This window comes from Heterodontus francisci, chromosome 3 (assembly GCF_036365525.1).
Source record: "Heterodontus francisci isolate sHetFra1 chromosome 3, sHetFra1.hap1, whole genome shotgun sequence".
Taxonomy (NCBI): Eukaryota; Metazoa; Chordata; class Chondrichthyes; order Heterodontiformes; family Heterodontidae; genus Heterodontus; species Heterodontus francisci.
The window spans coordinates 200,541,123-200,559,985 of NC_090373.1; the positions used below are offsets into that span (position 1 = coordinate 200,541,123).

General features: G+C 52.9%; 1 protein-coding gene across 1 annotated transcript in view; it reads right to left on the reverse strand.

Annotated features, from left to right (window-relative positions):
- LOC137367179 (dynein axonemal heavy chain 8-like) overlaps window positions 1-18,863 on the reverse strand; it is a 2,062,041-nt gene that overhangs the window by 216,589 nt on the left and 1,826,589 nt on the right. The gene's annotated exons all lie outside the window — the stretch shown is intronic.

Consider the following 18,863-nt stretch of genomic DNA (forward strand, 5'->3'; position numbering starts at 1 on the left):
ATTGCTGTAGCTGTTTGCTGAGTCTGGAACTCCTGGACAACACTCGATCCCCCTACACCATTGCTGTAGCTGTTTGCTGAGACTGGAACCCCTGGACAACCCCCAATCTCCCGACACCATTGCTGTAGCTGTTTACTGAGTCTGGAACTCATGGACAACCCCCGATACCTCTGTACCATTGCTGTAGCTGTTTGCTGAGTCTGGAACTCCTGGACAACCCCCGATCCCTTTACACCATTGCTGTAGCTGTTTGCTGAGTCTGGAACTCCTGGAGAACCCCCGATCCCTCTACACCATTGCTGTAGGTGTTTACTGAGTCTGGAACTCCTGGACAACCCCCGATAGCCCTGCACCATTGTTGTAGCTGTTTGCTGACTCTGGAACTCCTGGACAAAACTCGATCCCCCGACACCATTGCTGTCACTGTTTGCTGAGACTGGAACTCCTGGACAACCCCCAATCCCCCCACCCCATTGCTGTAACAGTTTACTGATTCTGGAACTCCTGGACAACCCGCAATAGCCCTCCACCATTGCTGTAGCTTTTTGCTGAGTCTGGAACTCATGGACAACCACCGATCCCTCTACACCATTGCTGTAGCTGTTTGCTGAGTCTGGAACTCCTGGAGAACCCCCGATCCCTCTACACCATTGCTGTAGGTGTTTACTGAGTCTGGAACTCCTGGACAACCCCCGATCCCTCTACACCATTGCTGTAGCTGTTTGCTGAGTCTGGAACTCCTGGAGAACCCCCGATCCCTCTACACCATTGCTGTAGGTGTTTACTGAGTCTGGAACTCCTGGACAACCCCCGATAGCCCTGCACCATTGTTGTAGCTGTTTGCTGAGTCTGGAACTCATGGACAACACCCGATCCCTCTACGCCATTGCTGTAGGTGTTTACTGAGTCTGGAACTCCTGGACAACCCTCGATAGCCCTGCACCATTGCTGTGGCTGTTTGCTGAGACTGGAACTCCTGGACAACACTCGATCCCCCTACACCATGGCTCTAGCTGTTTGCTGAGACTGGAACTCCTGGACAACCCCCGATCCCTCTACACCATTGCTGTAGGTGTTTACTGAGTCTGGAACTCATGGACAACCCCCGATACCTCTGTACCATTGCTGCAGCTGTTTGCTGAGTCTGGAACTCCTGGACAATCCCCGATCCCTCTACACCATTGCTGTAGGTGTTTACTGAGTCTGGAACTCCTGGACAACCCCCAATAGCCCTGCACCATTGCTGTAGCTGTTTGCTGACTCTGGAACTCCGGGATAAAACTCGATCCCCCTACACCATTGCTGTCACTGTTTGCTGAGACTGGAACTCCTGGACAACCCCCAATCCCCCCACCCCATTGCTGTAACAGTTTACTGATTCTGGAACTCCTGGACAACCCCCAATAGCCCTCCACCATTGCTGTAGCTTTTTGCTGAGTCTGGAACTCATGGACAGCCCCCGATACCTCTGTACCATTGCTGTAGCTGTTTGCTGAGTCTGGAACTCATGGACAACCCCCGATCCCTCTACACCATTGCTGTAGGTGTTTACTGACTCTGGAACTCCTGGACAACCCCCGATAGCCCTGCACCATTGCTGTGGCTGTTTGCTGAGACTGGAACTCCTGGACAACCCTCGATCCCCCCACCCCATTGCTGTAACAGTTTACTGATTCTGGAACTCCTGGACAACCCCCAATCCCCCGACAACATTGCTGTGGCTGTTTGCAGAGACTGGAACGCCTGGACAATCCCTGATCCCCCCTAGACCATTGCTACTGTTTGGTGAGACTGAAACTCCTGGACAACCCCCGATCCCCCTACACCATTGCTGCAGCTGTTTGGTGAGACTGGAAATCCTGGACAACCCCCGATACCCCTGTACCATTGCTGTAGCTGTTTGCTGAGTCTGGAACTCCTGGCCAATCCCCAATCCCCCCAAGACCATTGCTGTGACTGCTTCTTGAGACTGGAACTCCTGGACAATGTCTGATCCCACTACACCATTGCTGTAGCTGTTTGCTGAGACTGGAACTCCTGGAGAACTCCCGATCCCCCAACACCATTGCTGTAGCTGTTTGTTGAGTATGGAACTACTGGACAACCCCCGATCCCTCTACACCATTGCTGTAGCTGTTTGCTGAGACTGGAACTCCTGGACATCCCCCAATCCCCCCACCCCATTGCTGTAACAGTTTACTGATTCTGGAACTCCTGGACAACCCCCAATCCCCCTACAACATTGCTGTGGCTGTTTGCTGAGACTGGAACTCCTGGACAATCCCCGATCCCCCCAAGACCATTGCTGCAGCTGCTTGTTGAATCTGGAACACGGGGAAAACCCCCCATCCCCCTGCACCATTGCTGTAGCTGTTTGCTGAGACTGGAACTCCTGGACAACCCCTGATCCCCCTCCACCATTGCTGTAGCTGTTTGGTGAGACTGAAAGTCCTGGACAACCCCCGATCCCTCGACACAATTGCTGTAACTGTTTGCTGATTCTGGAACTCCTGGACAATCTCCATCCCCCTACACCATTGCTGTACCTGTTTGCTTCGACTGGAAATCCTGGACAACCCCCGATCCCCCTACACCATTGCTGTGGCTGTTTGGTGAGACTGGAACTCCTGGACAACCCCCGATCGCCCCAAGACCATTGCTGTAGCTGCTTGTTCAGTCTGGATCTCCTGGACAACCCCCAATCCCCCGACACCATTGCTGCGGTTGTTTGCTGAGACTGGAACTCCTGGACAACCCCCGATCGCCCCAAGACCATTGCTGTAGCTGCTTGTTCAGTCTGGATCTCCTGGACAACCCCCAATCCCCCGACACCATTGCTGCGGTTGTTTGCTGAGACTGGAATTCCTGGACAACCCCCGATCCCCCTACACCATTGCTGTAGCTTTTGGCTGAGACGGGAATTCCTGGACATCCCCCAATCCCCCTACACCATTGCTGCAGCTGTTTGCTGAGTCTGGAACTCCTGGACAACCCCCGATCCTCCTGCACCATTGCTGTAGCTGCTTCTTGAGTCTGGAACACCTGGCCACCCCCCGATCCCCCTACACAATTGCTGTAGCTGTTTGGTGAGACTGAAACTCCCGGAAAACCCCCGATCCCCCTACACCATTGCTGTAGCTGCTTGTTGAGTCTGGAACTCCTGGACAACCCCCGATCCGTCTACACCATTGCTGTAGCTGTTTGCTGAGACTGGAACTCCTGGACAACCCACGATCCCTCTCCACCATTGCTGTAGCTTTTTGCTGAGTCTGGAACTCCTGGACAACCCACGATCCCTCTCCACCATTGCTGTAGCTTTTTGCTGAGTCTGGAACTCCTGGACAACCCCCAATACCCCTTTACCATTGCTGTAGCTGTTTGCTGAGTCTGGAACTCCTGGACAACCCACGATCCCTCTCCACCATTGCTGTAGCTTTTTGCTGAGTCTGGAACTCCTGGACAACCCCCAATACCCCTTTACCATTGCTGTAGCTGTTTGCTGAGTCTGGAACCCCTGGACAACCCACGATCCCTCTCCACCATTGCTGTAGCTTTTTGCTGAGTCTGGAACTCCTGGACAACCCCCAATACCCCTTTACCATTGCTGTAGCTGTTTGCTGAGTCTGGAACTCCTGGACAATCCCCGATCCCTCGACACCATTGCTGTAGCTGTTTGCTGAGACTGGAACTCCTGGACAACCCCCGATCCTCCTGCACCATTGCTGTAGCTTTTTGCTGAGTCTGGAACTCCTGGACAACCACCGATAGCCCTGCACCATTGCTGCAGCTGTTTGCTGAGTCTGGGACTCCTGGACAACCCCCGATACTCCTGCACCATTGCTGTAGCTGCTTCTTGAGTCTGGAACACCTGGCCACCCCCCGATCCCCCTACACCATTGCTGTAGCTGTTTGGTGAGACTGAAACTCCTGGAAAACCCCCGATTCCCCTACACCATTGCTGTAGCTGCTTGTTGAGTCTGGAACTCCTGGACAACCCCCGAACTGTCTACACCATTGCTGTAGCTGTTTGCTGAGACTGGAACTCCTGGACAACCCACGATCCCTCTCCACCATTGCTGTAGCTTTTTGCTGAGTCTGGAACTCCTGGACAACCCCCGATCCCCCTACACCATTGCTGTAGCTGTTTGCTGAGTCTGGAACTCCTGGACAACACTCGATCCCCCTACACCATTGCTGTAGCTGTTTGCTGAGACTGGAACTCCTGGACAACCCCCAATCCCCCAACACCATTGCTGTTCCTGTTTACTGTGTCTGGAACTCCTGGACAACCCCCGATAGCCCTACACCATTGCTGTAGCTGTTTGCTGAGTCTGGAACTCCTGGACAACCCCCGATCCTCCTGCACCATTGCTGTAGCTTTTTGCTGAGTCTGGAACTCCTGGACAATCCCCGATCCCTCCACAACATTGCTGTAGGTGTTTACTGAGTCTGGAACTCCTGGACAACACCCGATCCCCCTACACCATTGCTGTAGCTGTTTGCTGAGTCTGGAACTCCTGGACAACCCCCGATCCTCCTGCACCATTGCTGTAGCTGCTTGTTGAGTCTGGAACTCCTGGACAACCCCCGATCCGTCTACACCATTGCTGGAGCTGCTTGTTGAGTCTGGAACTCCTGGACAACCCCTGATCCGTCTACACCATTGCTGTAGCTGCTTGTTGAGTCTGGAACTCCTGGACAACCCCCAATCTGTCGACACCATTGCTGTAGCTGTTTGCTGAGTCTGGAACTCTTGGACAACCCCCGATCCTCCTGCACCATTGCTGTAGCTGCTTGTTGAGTCTGGAACTCCTGGACAACGCCCGATCCGTCTACACCATTGCTGTAGCTTTTTGCTGAGTCTGGAACTCCTGGACAACACTCGATCCCCCTACACCATTGCTGTAGCTGTTTGCTGAGTCTGGAACTCCTGGACAATCCCCGATCCCTCTCCACCATTGCTGTCGGTGTTTACTGAGTCTGGAACTCCTGGACAACCCCCGATAGCCCTGCACCATTGCTGTAGCTGTTTACTGAGTCTGGAACTCTTGGACAACCCCCGATACCTCTGTACCATTGCTGTAGCTGTTTGCTGAGTCTGGAACTCCTGGACAACCCCCGATCCCTCGACACCATTGCTGTAGCTGTTTGCTGAGTCTGGAACTCCTGGACAACCCCCGATACCCCTTTACCATTGCTGTAGCTGGTTGCTGGGTCTGGAACTCCTGGACAACCCCCGATAGCCCTGCACCATTGCTGTAGCTGTTTGCTGAGACTGGAACTCCTGGACAACCCCCAATCCCCCTACACCATTGCTGCCTCTGTTTGCTGAGTCTGGAACTCCTGGACAATCCCCGATCCTCCTGCACCATTGCTGCAGCTTTTTGCTGAGTCTGGAACTCCTGGACAATCCCCGATCTCCCGACACCATTGCTGTAGCTGTTTACTGAGTCTGGAACTCCTGGACAACCCCCAATCCCCCTACACCATTGCTGTAGCTGTTTGCTGAGTCTGGAACTCTTGGACAACCCCCGATCCCTCTACACCATTGCTGCAGCTTTTTGCTGAGTCTGGAACTCCTGGACAATCCCCGATCTCCCGACACCATTGCTGCAGCTGTTTACTGAGTCTGGAACTCATGGACAACCCCCGATACCTCTGTACCATTGCTGTAGCTGTTTGCTGAGTCTGGAACTCTTGGACAACCCCCGATCCCTCTACACCATTGCTGTAGCTGTTTGCTGAGTCTGGAACTCCTGGAGAACCCCCGATCCCTCTTCACCATTGCTGTAGGTGTTCACTGAGTCTGGAACTCATGGACAACCCCCGATACCTCTGTATCACTGCTGTAGCTGTTTGCTGAGTCTGGAACTCCTGGACAACCCCCGATCCCTCTACACCATTGTTGTAGGTGTTTACTGAGTCTGGAGCTCCTGGACAACCCCCGATAGCCCTGCACCATTGTTGTAGCTGTTTGCTGAGTCTGGAACTCCTGGACAACCCCCGATCCCTCTACACCATTGTTGTAGGTGTTTACTGAGTCTGGAACTCCTGGACAACCCCCAATCCCCCCACCCCATTGCTGTAACAGTTTACTGATTCTGGAACTCCTGGACAACCCGCAATAGCCCTCCACCATTGCTGTAGCTTTTTGCTGAGTCTGGAACTCATGGACAACACCCGATCCCTCTACGCCATTGCTGTAGGTGTTTACTGAGTCTGGAACTCCTGGACAACCCCCGATCCCTCTACACCATTGCTGTAGCTGTTTGCTGAGTCTGGAACTCCTGGAGAACCCCCGATCCCTCTACACCATTGCTGTAGGTGTTTACTGAGTCTGGAACTCCTGGACAACCCCCGATAGCCCTGCACCATTGTTGTAGCTGTTTGCTGAGTCTGGAACTCATGGACAACACCCGATCCCTCTACGCCATTGCTGTAGGTGTTTACTGAGTCTGGAACTCCTGGACAACCCTCGATAGCCCTGCACCATTGCTGTGGCTGTTTGCTGAGACTGGAACTCCTGGACAACACTCGATCCCCCTACACCATGGCTCTAGCTGTTTGCTGAGACTGGAACTCCTGGACAACCCCCGATCCCTCTACACCATTGCTGTAGGTGTTTACTGAGTCTGGAACTCATGGACAACCCCCGATACCTCTGTACCATTGCTGCAGCTGTTTGCTGAGTCTGGAACTCCTGGACAATCCCCGATCCCTCTACACCATTGCTGTAGGTGTTTACTGAGTCTGGAACTCCTGGACAACCCCCAATAGCCCTGCACCATTGCTGTAGCTGTTTGCTGACTCTGGAACTCCGGGATAAAACTCGATCCCCCTGCACCATTGCTGTCACTGTTTGCTGAGACTGGAACTCCTGGACAACCCCCAATCCCCCCACCCCATTGCTGTAACAGTTTACTGATTCTGGAACTCCTGGACAACCCCCAATAGCCCTCCACCATTGCTGTAGCTTTTTGCTGAGTCTGGAACTCATGGACAGCCCCCGATACCTCTGTACCATTGCTGTAGCTGTTTGCTGAGTCTGGAACTCATGGACAACCCCCGATCCCTCTACACCATTGCTGTAGGTGTTTACTGACTCTGGAACTCCTGGACAACCCCCGATAGCCCTGCACCATTGCTGTGGCTGTTTGCTGAGACTGGAACTCCTGGACAACCCACGATCCCCCCACCCCATTGCTGTAATAGTTTACTGATTCTGGAACTCCTGGACAACCCCCAATCCCCCGACAACATTGCTGTGGCTGTTTGCAGAGACTGGAACGCCTGGACAATCCCTGATCCCCCCTAGACCATTGCTACTGTTTGGTGAGACTGAAACTCCTGGATAACCCCCGATCCCCCTACACCATTGCTGCAGCTGTTTGGTGAGACTGGAAATCCTGGACAACCCCCGATACCCCTGTACCATTGCTGTAGCTGTTTGCTGAGTCTGGAACTCCTGGCCAATCCCCAATCCCCCCAAGACCATTGCTGTGACTGCTTCTTGAGACTGGAACTCCTGGACAATGTCTGATCCCACTACACCATTGCTGTAGCTGTTTGCTGAGACTGGAACTCCTGGAGAACTCCCGATCCCCCAACACCATTGCTGTAGCTGTTTGTTGAGTATGGAACTACTGGACAACCCCCGATCCCTCTACACCATTGCTGTAGCTGTTTGCTGAGACTGGAACTCCTGGACATCCCCCAATCCCCCCACCCCATTGCTGTAACAGTTTACTGATTCTGGAACTCCTGGACAACCCCCAATCCCCCTACAACATTGCTGTGGCTGTTTGCTGAGACTGGAACTCCTGGACAATCCCCGATCCCCCCAAGACCATTGCTGCAGCTGCTTGTTGAATCTGGAACACGGGGAAAACCCCCCATCCCCCTGCACCATTGCTGTAGCTGTTTGCTGAGACTGGAACTCCTGGACAACCCCTGATCCCCCTCCACCATTGCTGTAGCTGTTTGGTGAGACTGAAAGTCCTGGACAACCCCCGATCCCTCGACACAATTGCTGTAACTGTTTGCTGATTCTGGAACTCCTGGACAATCTCCATCCCCCTACACCATTGCTGTACCTGTTTGCTTCGACTGGAAATCCTGGACAACCCCCGATCCCCCTACACCATTGCTGTGGCTGTTTGGTGAGACTGGAACTCCTGGACAACCCCCGATCGCCCCAAGACCATTGCTGTAGCTGCTTGTTGAGTCTGGATCTCCTGGACAACCCCCAATCCCCCTACACCATTGCTGTGGCTGTTTGCTGAGACTGGAACTCCTGGACAACCCCCGATCGCCCCAAGACCATTGCTGTAGCTGCTTGTTCAGTCTGGATCTCCTGGACAACCCCCAATCCCCCGACACCATTGCTGCGGTTGTTTGCTGAGACTGGAATTCCTGGACAACCCCCGATCCCCCTACACCATTGCTGTAGCTTTTGGCTGAGACGGGAATTCCTGGACATCCCCCAATCCCCCTACACCATTGCTGCAGCTGTTTGCTGAGTCTGGAACTCCTGGACAACCCCCGATCCTCCTGCACCATTGCTGTAGCTGCTTCTTGAGTCTGGAACACCTGGCCACCCCCCGATCCCCCTACACAATTGCTGTAGCTGTTTGGTGAGACTGAAACTCCCGGAAAACCCCCGATCCCCCTACACCATTGCTGTAGCTGCTTGTTGAGTCTGGAACTCCTGGACAACCCCCGATCCGTCTACACCATTGCTGTAGCTGTTTGCTGAGACTGGAACTCCTGGACAACCCACGATCCCTCTCCACCATTGCTGTAGCTTTTTGCTGAGTCTGGAACTCCTGGACAACCCACGATCCCTCTCCACCATTGCTGTAGCTTTTTGCTGAGTCTGGAACTCCTGGACAACCCCCAATACCCCTTTACCATTGCTGTAGCTGTTTGCTGAGTCTGGAACTCCTGGACAACCCACGATCCCTCTCCACCATTGCTGTAGCTTTTTGCTGAGTCTGGAACTCCTGGACAACCCCCAATACCCCTTTACCATTGCTGTAGCTGTTTGCTGAGTCTGGAACTCCTGGACAACCCACGATCCCTCTCCACCATTGCTGTAGCTTTTTGCTGAGTCTGGAACTCCTGGACAACCCCCAATACCCCTTTACCATTGCTGTAGCTGTTTGCTGAGTCTGGAACTCCTGGACAATCCCCGATCCCTCGACACCATTGCTGTAGCTGTTTGCTGAGACTGGAACTCCTGGACAACCCCCGATCCTCCTGCACCATTGCTGTAGCTTTTTGCTGAGTCTGGAACTCCTGGACAACCACCGATAGCCCTGCACCATTGCTGCAGCTGTTTGCTGAGTCTGGGACTCCTGGACAACCCCCGATACTCCTGCACCATTGCTGTAGCTGCTTCTTGAGTCTGGAACACCGGGCCACCCCCCGATCCCCCTACACCATTGCTGTAGCTGTTTGGTGAGACTGAAACTCCTGGAAAACCCCCGATTCCCCTACACCATTGCTGTAGCTGCTTGTTGAGTCTGGAACTCCTGGACAACCCCCGAACTGTCTACACCATTGCTGTAGCTGTTTGCTGAGACTGGAACTCCTGGACAACCCACGATCCCTCTCCACCATTGCTGTAGCTTTTTGCTGAGTCTGGAACTCCTGGACAACCCCCGATCCCCCTACACCATTGCTGTAGCTGTTTGCTGAGTCTGGAACTCCTGGACAACACTCGATCCCCCTACACCATTGCTGTAGCTGTTTGCTGAGACTGGAACTCCTGGACAACCCCCAATCCCCCAACACCATTGCTGTTCCTGTTTACTGTGTCTGGAACTCCTGGACAACCCCCGATAGCCCTACACCATTGCTGTAGCTGTTTGCTGAGTCTGGAACTCCTGGACAACCCCCGATCCTCCTGCACCATTGCTGTAGCTTTTTGCTGAGTCTGGAACTCCTGGACAATCCCCGATCCCTCCACAACATTGCTGTAGGTGTTTACTGAGTCTGGAACTCCTGGACAACACCCGATCCCCCTACACCATTGCTGTAGCTGTTTGCTGAGTCTGGAACTCCTGGACAACCCCCGATCCTCCTGCACCATTGCTGTAGCTGCTTGTTGAGTCTGGAACTCCTGGACAACCCCCGATCCGTCTACACCATTGCTGGAGCTGCTTGTTGAGTCTGGAACTCCTGGACAACCCCTGATCCGTCTACACCATTGCTGTAGCTGCTTGTTGAGTCTGGAACTCCTGGACAACCCCCAATCTGTCGACACCATTGCTGTAGCTGTTTGCTGAGTCTGGAACTCCTGGACAACCCCTGATCCTCCTGCACCATTGCTGTAGCTGCTTGTTGAGTCTGGAACTCCTGGACAACGCCCGATCCGTCTACACCATTGCTGTAGCTTTTTGCTGAGTCTGGAACTCCTGGACAATCCCCGATCCCTCTCCACCATTGCTGTCGGTGTTTACTGAGTCTGGAACTCCTGGACAACCCCCGATAGCCCTGCACCATTGCTGTAGCTGTTTACTGAGTCTGGAACTCTTGGACAACCCCCGATACCTCTGTACCATTGCTGTAGCTGTTTGCTGAGTCTGGAACTCCTGGACAACCCCCGATCCCTCGACACCATTGCTGTAGCTGTTTGCTGAGTCTGGAACTCCTGGACAACCCCCGATACCCCTTTACCATTGCTGTAGCTGGTTGCTGGGTCTGGAACTCCTGGACAACCCCCGATAGCCCTGCACCATTGCTGTAGCTGTTTGCTGAGACTGGAACTCCTGGACAACCCCCAATCCCCCTACACCATTGCTGCCTCTGTTTGCTGAGTCTGGAACTCCTGGACAATCCCCGATCCTCCTGCACCATTGCTGCAGCTTTTTGCTGAGTCTGGAACTCCTGGACAATCCCCGATCTCCCGACACCATTGCTGTAGCTGTTTACTGAGTCTGGAACTCCTGGACAATCCCCGATCTCCCGACACCATTGCTGCAGCTGTTTACTGAGTCTGGAACTCATGGACAACCCCCGATACCTCTGTACCATTGCTGTAGCTGTTTGCTGAGTCTGGAACTCTTGGACAACCCCCGATCCCTCTACACCATTGCTGTAGCTGTTTGCTGAGTCTGGAACTCCTGGAGAACCCCCGATCCCTCTTCACCATTGCTGTAGGTGTTCACTGAGTCTGGAACTCATGGACAACCCCCGATACCTCTGTATCACTGCTGTAGCTGTTTGCTGAGTCTGGAACTCCTGGACAACCCCCGATCCCTCTACACCATTGTTGTAGGTGTTTACTGAGTCTGGAGCTCCTGGACAACCCCCGATAGCCCTGCACCATTGCTGTAGCTGTTTGCTGAGTCTGGAACTCCTGGACAACACTCGATCCCCCTACACCATTGCTGTAGCTGTTTGCTGAGACTGGAACCCCTGGACAACCCCCAATCTCCCGACACCATTGCTGTAGCTGTTTACTGAGTCTGGAACTCATGGACAACCCCCGATACCTCTGTACCATTGCTGTAGCTGTTTGCTGAGTCTGGAACTCCTGGACAACCCCCGATCCCTCTACACCATTGCTGTAGCTGTTTGCTGAGTCTGGAACTCCTGGAGAACCCCCGATCCCTCTACACCATTGCTGTAGGTGTTTACTGAGTCTGGAACTCCTGGACAACCCCCGATAGCCCTGCACCATTGTTGTAGCTGTTTGCTGACTCTGGAACTCCTGGACAAAACTCGATCCCCCTACACCATTGCTGTCACTGTTTGCTGAGACTGGAACTCCTGGACAACCCCCAATCCCCCCACCCCATTGCTGTAACAGTTTACTGATTCTGGAACTCCTGGACAACCCGCAATAGCCCTCCACCATTGCTGTAGCTTTTTGCTGAGTCTGGAACTCATGGACAACCACCGATACCTCTGCACCATTGCTGTAGCTGTTTGCTGAGTCTGGAACTCATGGACAACACCCGATCCCTCTACGCCATTGCTGTAGGTGTTTACTGAGTCTGGAACTCCTGGACAACCCCCGATCCCTCTACACCATTGCTGTAGCTGTTTGCTGAGTCTGGAACTCCTGGAGAACCCCCGATCCCTCTACACCATTGCTGTAGGTGTTTACTGAGTCTGGAACTCCTGGACAACCCCCGATAGCCCTGCACCATTGTTGTAGCTGTTTGCTGAGTCTGGAACTCATGGACAACACCCGATCCCTCTACGCCATTGCTGTAGGTGTTTACTGAGTCTGGAACTCCTGGACAACCCTCGATAGCCCTGCACCATTGCTGTGGCTGTTTGCTGAGACTGGAACTCCTGGACAACACTCGATCCCCCTACACCATGGCTCTAGCTGTTTGCTGAGACTGGAACTCCTGGACAACCCCCGATCCCTCTACACCATTGCTGTAGGTGTTTACTGAGTCTGGAACTCATGGACAACCCCCGATACCTCTGTACCATTGCTGCAGCTGTTTGCTGAGTCTGGAACTCCTGGACAATCCCCGATCCCTCTACACCATTGCTGTAGGTGTTTACTGAGTCTGGAACTCCTGGACAACCCCCAATAGCCCTGCACCATTGCTGTAGCTGTTTGCTGACTCTGGAACTCCGGGATAAAACTCGATCCCCCTACACCATTGCTGTCACTGTTTGCTGAGACTGGAACTCCTGGACAACCCCCAATCCCCCCACCCCATTGCTGTAACAGTTTACTGATTCTGGAACTCCTGGACAACCCCCAATAGCCCTCCACCATTGCTGTAGCTTTTTGCTGAGTCTGGAACTCATGGACAGCCCCCGATACCTCTGTACCATTGCTGTAGCTGTTTGCTGAGTCTGGAACTCATGGACAACCCCCGATCCCTCTACACCATTGCTGTAGGTGTTTACTGACTCTGGAACTCCTGGACAACCCCCGATAGCCCTGCACCATTGCTGTGGCTGTTTGCTGAGACTGGAACTCCTGGACAACCCTCGATCCCCCCACCCCATTGCTGTAACAGTTTACTGATTCTGGAACTCCTGGACAACCCCCAATCCCCCGACAACATTGCTGTGGCTGTTTGCAGAGACTGGAACGCCTGGACAATCCCTGATCCCCCCTAGACCATTGCTACTGTTTGGTGAGACTGAAACTCCTGGACAACCCCCGATCCCCCTACACCATTGCTGCAGCTGTTTGGTGAGACTGGAAATCCTGGACAACCCCCGATACCCCTGTACCATTGCTGTAGCTGTTTGCTGAGTCTGGAACTCCTGGCCAATCCCCAATCCCCCCAAGACCATTGCTGTGACTGCTTCTTGAGACTGGAACTCCTGGACAATGTCTGTTCCCACTACACCATTGCTGTAGCTGTTTGCTGAGACTGGAACTCCTGGAGAACTCCCGATCCCCCAACACCATTGCTGTAGCTGTTTGTTGAGTATGGAACTACTGGACAACCCCCGATCCCTCTACACCATTGCTGTAGCTGTTTGCTGAGACTGGAACTCCTGGACATCCCCCAATCCCCCCACCCCATTGCTGTAACAGTTTACTGATTCTGGAACTCCTGGACAACCCCCAATCCCCCTACAACATTGCTGTGGCTGTTTGCTGAGACTGGAACTCCTGGACAATCCCCGATCCCCCCAAGACCATTGCTGCAGCTGCTTGTTGAATCTGGAACACGGGGAAAACCCCCCATCCCCCTGCACCATTGCTGTAGCTGTTTGCTGAGACTGGAACTCCTGGACAACCCCCGATCCCCCTGCACCATTGCTGAAGCTGCTTGTTGAGACTGGAACTCCAGGACAACCCCCGATCCCCCTGCACCATTGCTGTAGCTGTTTGCTGAGACTGGAACTCCTGGACAGCACTCGATCCCCCCACACCATTGATGTAGCTGTTTGTTGAGACTGGAACATCTGGACAACCCCCGATCCCACTCCACCATTGCTGTAGCTGTTTGCTGAGACTGGAACTCCTGGACAACACCCGATCCCCCTGCAGCATTGCTGTAGCTGTTTACTGCGACTGGAACACCTGGACAACCCCCGATCCCCCTACAACATTGTTGTAGCTGTTTGGTGAGACTGAAACTCCTGGACAACCCCCGATCCCTCGACACCACTGCTGTAGCTGTTTCCTGAGTCTGGAACTCCAGGATAACCCCCGATCCTTCTGCACCACTGCTGTAGCTGTTCCTGGAGTCAGGAACTCCTGGACAACCCCCGATCCCCCTGCACCATTGCTGTAGCTGTTTGCTGAGTCTGGAACTCCTGGACAACCCCCGATCCCTCTACACCATTGCTGTAGGTGTTTACTGAGTCTGGAACTCCTGGACAACCCCCGATAGCCCTACACCATTGCTGTAGCTGTTTACTGAGACTGGAACTCCTGGACAACCCCCGATCCCTCTACACCATTGCTGTAGGTGTTTACTGAGTCTGGAACTCCTGGACAACCCCCGATAGCCCTACACCATTGCTGTAGCTTTTTGCTGAGACTGGAACTCCTGGACAACCCCCGATCCCCCCACACCATTGCTGTAGCTGTTTGCTGAGTCTGGAACACCTGGACAACCCCCGATCCCCCTACACCATTGCTGTAGCTGTTTGCTGAGTCTGGAACTCCTGGACAAAACTCGATCCCCCTATACCATTGCTGTAGCTGTTTGCTGACTCTGGAACTCCTGGACAAAACTCGATCCCCCTACACCATTGCTGTAGCTGTTTGCTGAGACTGGAACTCCTGGACAACCCCCAATCCCCCCACCCCATTGCTGTAACAGTTTACTGATTCTGGAACTCCTGGACAACCCCCGATCCCCCTGCACCATTGCTGAAGCTGCTTGTTGAGACTGGAACTCCTGGACAACCCCCAATCCCCCTACACCATTGCTGTAGCTGTTTGCTGAGTCTGGATCTCCTGGACAACCCCAATCCCCCTGCACCATTGCTGTAGCTGTTTGCTGAGACTGGAACTCCTGGACAACCCGAATCCCCCTGCACCATTGCTGTAGCTGTTTGCTGAGTCTGGAACTCCTGGCCAATCCCCAATCCCCCCAAGACCATTGCTGTGACTGCTTCTTGAGACTGGAACTCCTGGACAATGCCTGATCCCACTACACCATTGCTGTACCTGTTTGCTGAGACTGGAGCTCCTGGACAACCCGCGATCCCTCTCCACCATTGCTGTAGCTTTTTGCTGAGTCTGGAACTTCTGGACAACCCCCGATCCCCCTACACCATTGCTGTTGCTTTTTGCTGAGTCTTGAACTCATGGACAACCCCCGATACCTCTGTACCATTGCTGTAGCTGTTTGCTGAGTCTGGAACTCCTGGACAACCCCCGATCCCTCTACACCATTGCTGTAGCTTTTTGCTGAGTCTGGAACTCATGGACAACCCCCGATACCTCTGTACCATTGCTGTAGCTGTTTGCTGAGTCTGGAACTCCTGGACAACCCCCGATCCTTCTACACCATTGCTGTCGGTGTTTACTGAGTCTGGAGCTCCTGGACAACCCCCAATAGCCCTGCACCATTGCTGTAGCTGTTTGCTGATTCTGGAACTCCTGGACAAAACTCAATACCCCCACCCCATTGCTGTAACTGTTTACTGATTCTGGAACTCCTGGACAACCCCCAATCCCCCGACAACATTGCTGTGGCTGTTTGCTGAGACTGGAACTCCTGGACAATCCCCGATCCCCCCAAGACCATTGCTGCAGCTGCTTGTTGAGACTGGAACTCCTGGACAACCCCCAATCCCCCTACACCATTGCTGTAGTTGTTTGCTGAGACTGGAACATCTGGACAACCCCCGATCCCCCCACACCATTGCTGTAGTTGTTTGCTGAGACTGGAACATCTGGACAACCCCCAATCCCCTACACCATTGCTGTAGTTGTTTGCTGAGATTGGAACATCTGGACAACCCCCGATCCCACCACACCATTGCTGTAGCTGTTTGCTGAGACTGGAACTCCTGGACAACACCCGATCCCCCCAAGACCATTGCTGTGACTGCTTCTTGAGACTGGAACTCCTGGACAATGCCTGATCCCACTACACCATTGCTGTAGCTGTTTGCTGAGACTGGAACTCCTGGACAACTCCCGATCCCCCAACACCATTGCTGTAGCTGTTTGTTGAGTATGGAACTACTGGACAACCCCCGATCCCTCTACACCATTGCTGTAGCTGTTTGCTGAGACTGAAACTCCTGGACAACCCCCGATCCCTCGACACCACTGCTGTAGCTGTTTCCTGAGTCTGGAACTCCAGGATAACCCCCGATCCTTCTGCACCACTGCTGTAGCTGTTCCTGGAGTCAGGAACTCCTGGACAACCCCCGATCCCCCTGCACCATTGCTGGATCTGTTTGGTGAGACTGAAACGCCTGGACAACCCCCAATCCCCCTACACCAATGCTGTAGATTTTGGCTGAGACGGGAATTCCTGGACATCCCCCGATCCCCCTCCACCATTGCTGTAGCTGCTTCTTGAGACTGGAACACCTGTCCACCCCCGATCCCCCTACACCATTGCTGTAGCTGTTTGGTGAGACTGAAACGCCTGGACAACCCCCAATCCCCCTACACCAATGCTGTAGCTGCTTGCTCAGTCTGGAACTCCTGGACAACCCCCGATCCCTCTACACCATTGCTGTAGCTGTTTGCTGAGACTGGAACTCCTGGACAACCCGTGATCCCTCTCCACCATTGCTGTAGCTTTTTGCTGAGTCTGGAACTACTGGACAACCCCCGATAGCCCTACACCATTGCTGTAGGTGTTTACTGAGTCTGGAACTCCTGGACAACCCCCGATAGCCCTACACCATTGCTGTAGCTTTTTGCTAAGACTGGAACTCCTGGACAACCCCCAATCCCCCAACACCATTGCTGTAGCTGTTTGCTGAGTCTGGAACACCTGGAAAACCCCCGATCCTCCTGCACCATTGCTGTAGCTGCTTCTTGAGTCTGGAACACCTGGCTACCCCCGATCCCCCTGCACCATTGCTGTAGCTGTTTGCTGAGTCTGGAACTCCTGGCCAATCCCCAATCCCCCCAAGACCATTGCTGTGACTGCTTCTTGAGTCGGGTCCCATGGCATTTGCAGTATTCAGTACCTTCAGCCGTTTCTTGATATCATGTGGAGTGAATTGAATTGGTTGAAGACTGGCATCTGTGATGCTGGGGAGCTGAGGAGGAGGCCGAGATGGATCATCCACTCGGCACTTCTGGATGAAGAAAGTTGCAAATGCTTCAGCCTTGTCTTTTGCACTGATGTGCTGGGCTCCGTCATCATTCAGGATGGGGATGTTTGTGGAAACTCCTTCTTCCATTATTGTTTAATTGTACACCTCCATTCATGATTGGATGTAGCAGGACTGCAGAACTTTGATCTGATCCATTGGTTGTGAGTTTGCTTAGTTCTGTCTATAGCATGCACGTAGTCCTGAGCTGTAGCTTCACCAGGTTGGCACCTCATTTTTAGCTATGCCTGGTGCTGCTCCTGGCATGCTCTCCTGCATCCGTCATTGAACCAGGATTGGCTCCCTGTCTTGATGGTCATGATAGAGTGAGGGATATGCCAGGCTAAGAAATTGTGCTTGAATATAATTTTGCTGCTGCTGATGGCCCACAGTGCCTCATGGATGCCCAGTTTTTAGCTACTAGATTAGTTCTGAATCTATCCCACATAGCACACTGGTAGTGCCACACAACATGATGGAGGGTGTCCTCTGTGTGAAGACGGGACTTTGTCTCCACAAGAACTGTGCGTTAGTCACTCCTACCAATACTGTCATGGACAGATGCATCTGCAACAGGTAGATTGATGAGGATGAGATCAAGTAGGCTCTTCCCTCTTGTTGGTTCTCTCACCAGCTGCCGGAGGCCCAGTCTGGTAAATATATCCTTCAAGCCTTGGCCAGCTCAGCCAGCCAGTCTAAGTGATGGACATTGAAGTCCCCCATCCAGAGTACATTCTGTGCCCTTGCTACCATCAGTGTTTCTTCCAATTGGTGTTCAACATGGAGGAGTACTGATTCATCAGCTGAGCGAGCACAGTAGGTGGTATTGACCTGATGCCATGAGACTTCATGGGGTCTGTAGTCAATGTTGAGGACTCCCAAGGCAACTCCCTTCCAACTGTATACCACCATGCCACCACCTCTGATGGTTCTGACCTGCTGGTGGGACAGGGCGTACCTATGGATGGTGATGGAAGCGCCTGGGACATTGGCATAAGGTATGATTTGATGAGTTTGACTATGTGAGGCTGCTGCTTGACTGGTCTGTGGGACAGTTCTCCCAATTTTGGCACATCTCCAGCGTACACAGGGCAGTGCGTGCCTTTGTTGTTTCCAGTGCCTATGTCGATGTGAGTGGTCCATCCAGTTTTATTCTTATTGTTTCCTGTAGCGGTTTGATACAATTGAGTGGCATGCTGGGCCATTTCAGAGGGCACTGATTCATCAGCTGAAGAAAGGTGATAGGTGATAATCATCAGAAAGATTCCTTGTCCTTTATAGTACTGCAGCCACTTTTAGGAACTGTACCTCTGGAAGGGCATATTGGTCTTATTGGGGGATACAGTGCAAATTCATGAGAATGATATCATGGCTAAAAGGGATAAATTATGATCACAGATTACATAGATGAGATTTATATTCCCTTGAATATAGAAGATTAAAGGGTGATCTAAAGGAGTTGATAAATTAGACAGAGAGAAACTATTTCCTCTCGTGCGGCGTCCAGAAGAAAGTGTCATAACCTTAAAATTGCAGCTGTGTCATTCAAGGGTAATGCCAGGAAACACTTCATCACACAAAGGGCAGTGGAAGTCTTTCCTGAAAAGATACTGAAGGTAGATCACTTGAAA